Raw genomic sequence first — 7,739 nt, forward strand, 5'->3', positions numbered from 1 at the left:
GGTAACTTTTGCTGCAGAACAGCGCTGCATTCTTCCGTGAGAGCAACGGTTTCAAGGTCATCCAGTTTCACCTTCCTTGAGAGAATAGTCTTCATAAACTTCGCATAACTAGGCATTTGTTCCAGAGCCTCAGCGAAAGGTATATTGATGTGAAGTTTCTTGAACACCTCCAGAAACTTCCCGAACTGTCTATCCAGCTTTTGTTGCTGCAATCTCTTAGGAAAAGGTGGTGGAGGATAGAGCTGTTTCTCCCCTGTATTAGCCTCAGGCAGAGTGTGTTCAACAGTAGTCTTCCTTGGTTCCGCCGCTTTCTCCTTTTGCTTAGATTCTTCATCCCTAACTTCAGCTTCTACTTCTTTTGCCTTTTCAGCATCAGCTACTTTTCCAGACGTTAAGGTAATAGCCTTGACTTGCTCTTTGGCTTCCTTCCTGCCTGGTACTTCCGTGTCACTGGGAAGAGTGCCAGGTTGACGATTGAGCACTGTATTGGCTAATTGACCGATTTGATTTTCCAAGGTCTTGATAGAAACCGCCTGACTCTTGCACAACAGCTTAAGTTCCTCAAAATCAGCACTAGTAGGTGCAGCTGCACTTCCCTGTTGAGGATATGATTGCCTTGTAGCATACTGCTGTGGTTGCTGGAATCCAGGTGGGTTAAACTGTTTACTTACTCCTTGCTGATATGGTGGCTGAATAGCATTCTGATTATTCCCCCAGCTGAAATTTGGATGATTTCTGTTGTTAGGATGATAGGTCGCTGGTACAGGCTGCTGTTGTCGCTGATAATTATTCACATACTGAACAGATTCGTTGACAAGAGAACACTGATCCGTAGCATGAGAACCTGCACAAAGCTCACAAACCATAGCTATTTGATTAACTCCATACGTAGCCAGAGAATCAACCTTCATTGATAGCGCTTGGAGCTGGGCTGCAATAGCGGTGGCTGCATCAACTTCCAGAATACCTGCTACCTTGCCTGACGTCATCCTCTGAGTTGGGTTTTGATGCTCATTTGCAGCCATCGTCTCGATAAGATTATACGCCTCAGTATAGCTTTTAGCCCATAAGGCGCCTCCAGCTGCTGCATCGAGCATGGGCCGAGATTGGGCCCCCAAACCATTATAAAAACCAGTGATTACCATCTAATCCGGCATTCCATGATGTGGACATTTTCTCAACATTTCCTTGTAGCGTTCCCAAGCCTCGCACATAGATTCTGTAGGTTGCTGCGCAAATTGAGTAAGAGCACTCCTCATAGCAGCAGTCTTTGCCATTGGATAAAACTTTACCAGAAACTTTTGCGCAAGATCTTGCCACGTAGTGATTGACCCAGCTGGTTCAGAATGTAACCAGTCTTTAGCCTTATCCCTCAGTGAGAATGGGAAAAGCCTCAACTTGATAGCCTCATCAGTCACGCCATTATACTTAAAAGTGCTGCAGATCTCGACAAAATTCCTTATGTGCATGTTGGGGTCTTCAGTTGCCGCTCCTCCAAAAGAAACAGAATTCTGCACCATCTGAATAGTGCCCGGCTTGATTTCAAAGGTGTTAGCTTGAATAGCTGGATGAAGGATGCTTGACTGAATGTCATCAATTTTAGGCCGAGAAAAATCCATAAGAGCTGGATCAGCTTGAACAATACGATCTCCCATGTTTACTGGTTCTTTCTGCTCAGTTCCTGAATCCGAATCCTCAAAATCTAACTTCTCCGGTGTATCAAGAACTTCGTCTTTCTCCTCAGCTGTATCTAAGGTCCTCTTGCGAGCACGAGAACGAGTTTGCATAAACGTTTGCTAAAGTACCTGAAACACAACCGAAAAGAGTAATTAACTACTACGTCCTAATCACTGAGTCCTAATGACCAATGATGGTAAGTACATAAACTAAACAAATACGCCGAGTCCCCGGCAGCGGCGCCAAAAACTTGTTAGGGCGAAATCACGCACTAATATTCACGCAAGTATACGCGTTCGCAAGTAATATAGAATACTTTCTAGTTCGTTCCCTCAGAGACTCAGACTAAGTTATTGTCTAATTTAACTCACTCACCAATGTATGACTACTTCTCAATGTTAAGATAATAACACTTAAAATTGTTGATTAAATATTAACTATAATTAACTACTTAATTAACCACTTAACTAACACTCCAATTTATCAATAATAAAACACTCATGAGATCACAACTTCATTATTACTTCCTTCTATAGCCATAGTTATTACCTTTAGCATGTGACAGTGATGATATTAATCGAATAACACGAAACTGATAAAAGCCAACTTTCATTGTACTAATACCATTCTACCAAACATCCACAATTAAGATAGAAGTTGAATAGTCATCAATTATGTTGAGTTCCTATATGTCTACAGAAATTGACAACACAACGATTTAAGCACAAGTTATTCCTTTTTGATTACATAGGGAAAATAAAACTGTTAGAGTTACCCACTAATCATGCACAACGTACATGAACCTATGCTAGCATGGCAAGTTCTAAATCTCAAGATCCACCGTCGCTTCACAAGAGATTAACATCCTATCTTATATGTTCGCGACGCACATAAGACGAATACGCACAACCAATACTAGATATCATGCAATCATCACACACTAAAGTATTAAACAATTAACTAAAGAATTCCATAATAAATCCGTTGCAACCCCATGATCACGATTAGCCCATAATAGAACTTATCGCCATCATGGGTTCATATGAAATCATGATAAACAAACACAAGAAAATAACAACTAAACTAATTATATTAAAACAGAGTACGTCACAAGAGTAAATAAGTCAAAGCAAGAAAACTAGCATCCAACGTTACAACAAAACAAGAATCACAATGGTGAACACACGCCAAGGCTTATTCTTTTTGATTCCTTCTCCGAAATGCAACTAATATCCTGAAATGCATAAACACTAGAAAAACGCATCAAATACACAAAATACTTGATTTCAAGACACCAATTTAAGCCATTTTAAGACGTTCTAAGTGGTATAAAATGCCACTTATCAGTTGTCACGAGTTAAAAAAACTCTTGACTGTTAAGGAACATGCGAGGCTGGATGGTGCGGCCTCGTGGGCTCGCACTTGCGGGGCCGAAAAAAGCTAATATTGGAAAATTCCTAGCCTGAAGGTGCGACCAGGAATTTTGGGGGTAGTTGTTATGCCCGCTTTTGGTCATGAGCCTTAAACAGGTCCCCACGGGAATATTGAATAGCTGAGCTCTCATTTTTGAGCTAGAATCGTGATTTAATGTGACTTGGGCCAGCGCATGCGAGCTGGGCTCATGATGAGTGAGCCGGTGGGCTTGTGAGCTAGGCTCGCACATGTAAGATAGGCTCACAATTGTCATCTGGATGCCTACATGCAGGCTGGGCTTAGGTACCAACACGCGGGCTGGGCTCAGGTGCCAACACGTGGGCTGGGCTCAGGTGCCAACACGCGAGCTGGGCTCATGAGCCCATATCTTATAAAAACAGAGGTAACATTGTATTTATTGATTAAAAAGAAGGTGGTGCCGGCCGAGATAACCAGGTCGTCCCGCATTAGAGGACTTTGTGTGCAATATGGAAAGTGACTCATAGATGACTGAGTTGCTCGTAAATTTCGGGGCCGACACGGGTTGTTCCTACAATTACGGGAAGAAATGCGGAGATACCGCGAAATTGTAGGAAGCGTGTGGAGCCCGTCGAGATTTACGTGACTAATTGGGTGAAGGCCTGATTTTATCATGAGCTTGGGCTGCACGAGTTAAAGAACCCTAACCATAGCCTATATGACTTGTTCCCAAGAACTACGTGAGGTTTGATACCTATAAATAGGGTACGTAGGCACTTGTATGAGACATGAGTCGACACTTGATAGAGAATAAGAAAAACCATATTCTTTTTTGAGGAGTCAACATACAAGCTCAGCCACCACCACAAAACAACCTTCCTCCGCCTTCAAACATCGTCCTTAATCCTTGTTTCGACCATCAACCTCCATAACACTGTTATACGAAATTCTCCCTATAACACCCTGAATTCGAGCCGCATATTTATGCTGCGAGAATTGAGTTAAAAACATACAGGTGGCTAAAATTTTCATAAATTAGAAAAATATGGGTTCTGGTTTAAAAATAACAGGTTGGTGGCCAAACTTATCTTCCGCGGTGGCCCGTCAAGTTCGGTTAACTAAATAAAATTACATTAAATCAGAGAGTGGTGGCTAATTTTTACCCTACTTTTTTTATCGTAGCTAACCCGCAGCCGCTACCCTTCGGGTGCGCACTGGGTAAACTCTACGGGCTCACACAATAACCTGCAAACCAACCTACTTTTTAAATTATTGGCTCGAGAGAAAAAATATTTTTTCTATAATTACTATACTTAATATGAATTAAAAAAAATATAAATATAAATAATTTAAACCCTAAAAGGGTACTTGTCAAAAATATTTAATAGGTGAGATCCCTTTTTAATTATAATAAAATTGTTCCTTTTTCTTAAATAATAAAATTATCTATCATTTAATATAATTACAATACTACTATTTTTAGTATAGTTCTTTATTATTTATAGTAAAATTATACTTGTTCGAATCATAGTATAATTACAATACATCTATATCACTTGCAGAACTTTATATATTTTATATTATTTAATAAAATGTTAAAAGTAGTTGAAGTAATAATGTTATTTGCATTTTTTTCGTAAACTTAAACAAACAGATTATGTTAATTATAATTGAAATAACAAATAAATAGATTACCCGGATTGTTCCGTAATTTATAAATTTAATAATTTTCTCGGTCCCATACTTTACACTAGTTATATTATAGTAAATTAGAATTTAGGGATACACATTCATCATTATTATTGTATAAAATAAGAGACAATATCAATTTTTTATTCAAAAAAATTTGAAACTGGAATATTAATATTTTAAAAATAGATATAAAATTTAGCCACCATTATATTATTTAGACATCAGTTTTTAAAATTTAACGGCAGATGGTTAACGGACTTGACGGTGGCCATGATTTTAAAAGGTGCTACTAAAATGTGGCCACCAACTTGTCATTTTTAAATTTAGCAAATATTTTGTTAATTTAAGAAAATTTTAGCCAACTTTTTGCTTGTAATTCGTAAGAATTACCCTGCCTATGGGTTAAACAAGAACCCTTAGGCTTAAGATACTCTAGTACATCGATCAAAGATTGCAAATGATCAAATTTTAGAAGTTGTGAATAAATAAGATAGCTCATAAACAGAATAAGATAGAAAGGTCATGTAATTATAAGGTATATATATACAACTCTTTTAACTATTCTCCTAAAAATTGTTGTTGTATCAATCAATTTGTGATTATGTCACAATGAACAGTTTTCCATGGATCGTGAATCTTGAGATGAGATTTTTTAAATTACAGTTTCATCCGTCTGGGGATGGAGTGATAAAAAATTTCAACAAAGTTGAGGACAGAAATGAAGACACCCTGTTTTATGTGAAGAGACTGTTACATCATCAGTGTGATGCTGATGCTTTCAAAATTCCTTAAGCTTTTCAAGTAATGGATGGTTTGACAAATCATAATCCTAGTCTTTGCGGAATTAGCAGACGACAGCAGTGCGTTATCAGCTAGGACTGTGAGCTAAAAGAGAGTGGCAACCAGTCATAAACAAAAGTACCGGCAACAAATTGATATAGTTCTGCCACATATCTTCCCATACAAAAAAAAACAAAATGCAAGGGAACACAAAAACTGTTCCCAAATATTTCATGAATGTTAGGTGCTAATTATAATTGATTTTAAAAATATTAATATGAGATGGACACCATTTTGCTTTGAATCTTCACAGTTATTTTTTTAGATTAAAAAATTATTGAGGTCGGAATCAAAAATGAATAATTACAGTGATATAAATAGTAAAATATATAGAGACAATGAGATCAATGACGAACAATGCATGGAGGCTGTAAGATCATTCACCAATAGAATTTCAGAAATTACAAGTCATACAACTCAGATTGGACGGACCGTCACAAATCGGGCAATTCCAGTCGTTACAGTCATGTTGAATACTTAAATACCAGCTTGCTTATGCATTTTATTTTTACTTAAATAAAGAAAATGACTACAAAATTAAAAATAAATAGTAGATAATTTTTTAAAAATCTTATTATATTATATAAAATACTAGAATTCATACATTTTTCATTTGGTTGTAATAGGATTCAAGAAAAATATATAGAACTCCATAAAATAATTTTTAATTCTCGAACACATATTTTGAGGTATTTGTTTGATATTTATTATAACTTTAGTGATTCAAATGATACCCCATTGAATTTGATGATTAAACTGATATATGACATTTAGTTTAGTGACCGCCACTTTGATATTTAACCCAATTGTTTAACACTAATTGTTTTCTCCTATAATATATCTCATATTTTCTCTTCAATAATAGACTATATATGTTGTTGAAAATAATAATTTGGGCAAAACAATTGACAAAATTTGGCAAAAAAGATGCAACTGGGATCAGATTTCAAAGAAGGGGGATGCAAACTGCAATTTCTTTAAGAAAGTATACAAAATTGATTTTTGACCAAATTTAAGGGGTGCGAAATGCAATTCTCTCGAAATCAATCAACAATCAATACACACGAAATATAACACATTGTGCGAATAACATAATGTATGTATAACCGTGAGAATGAACAAAACAACTTACAAGATGTTGACGGAGGAATTTGGTAACAATAAAATTTGAGGCTCATCGCAGGAATAAAGATCTATGATAGTGGTTATTTGCCGGAAAAGTAAGCGGAGTGTGGTGCTTGTGATGAATTAGGGGTTGGGATTGATTAGGGTTAGTGGTGGATCATTTTTAGCTCTCAACTTCCAACCCCTTTCAATGTGCCTACTTACCCTTTATATAGGGATCAAGTCTAACGTATTTCTTGGTGAATAAGAAACCTAATGGGCTTAGACTTCTTATTTCTAGACCCGGTAGAAGTCCCTCTAGTATCCATCTTTCATTAGCTTTAGGAATATCCAACGATGAGGCCCAACCGCGAATGCCCAAGGCTCGTTCGAAATCGTAGGATTTCACGGATAGTGCATCCCCCTACGCAAGGATAACACTCCGCCACATCTATCTCCCTTGATTTACGAACACAAGTATAGCCACGGTTCACCCCAAATACCGGACATGTCACTGTCCCCTGAATGAGGATAACTCACCATATAGTAAGACAGGTGATCCCAATCTCTTAGGTGCAAAGTGCAAGATGACTCCAAAGTTCTCCAACGAGTACACCCGTTGGAACTGAGCTCCCAAAGCTCACACCAATGTTAACCCCGCATCCCCAACGAGGACACCCGTTGAATGCATGAGGAGGCCTTCAATCATTAGGCTTACCTCTAAAGGCCTTCAAGATTTTCACGGACATCCCCCTTCTTGACCGACTCAAGGAGGGAATTCTTCAAAGAGTACCTACAATAAATATGTTAGTGAAAACAATCTCTATTACTCTCTCCATGTTTGCCTTGTCCTGAGGTTGTTCTTGTTTGCCTTGTCCTAGGTGAGGACAAGACGATTGCCTTGTGAGGACAAGCTCGTTGCGTCATCTTGAGCGAGGACAAGCCCTTTTGCCTTGTTCTAAGCGAGGACAAGCCCGGAACGAGGACAAGCCATTTTCCTTGTCCTTAGCGAGGACAAGCCCGGAGCGAGGACA

General features: G+C 38.0%; 1 non-coding gene across 1 annotated transcript; it reads left to right on the forward strand.

The window, feature by feature from the left end:
- Positions 1-1,155: 1,155 nt before the first annotated feature.
- Positions 1,156-1,262, forward strand: LOC141709407 (small nucleolar RNA R71). The gene has a single exon (XR_012569985.1). It is a non-coding gene; the product is annotated as a small nucleolar RNA R71 (small nucleolar RNA).
- The last annotated feature ends 6,477 nt before the right edge of the window (positions 1,263-7,739 follow it).

The sequence above is a fragment of the Apium graveolens genome, chromosome 2 (assembly GCF_009905375.1).
Source record: "Apium graveolens cultivar Ventura chromosome 2, ASM990537v1, whole genome shotgun sequence".
Lineage (NCBI taxonomy): Eukaryota > Viridiplantae > Streptophyta > Magnoliopsida > Apiales > Apiaceae > Apium > Apium graveolens.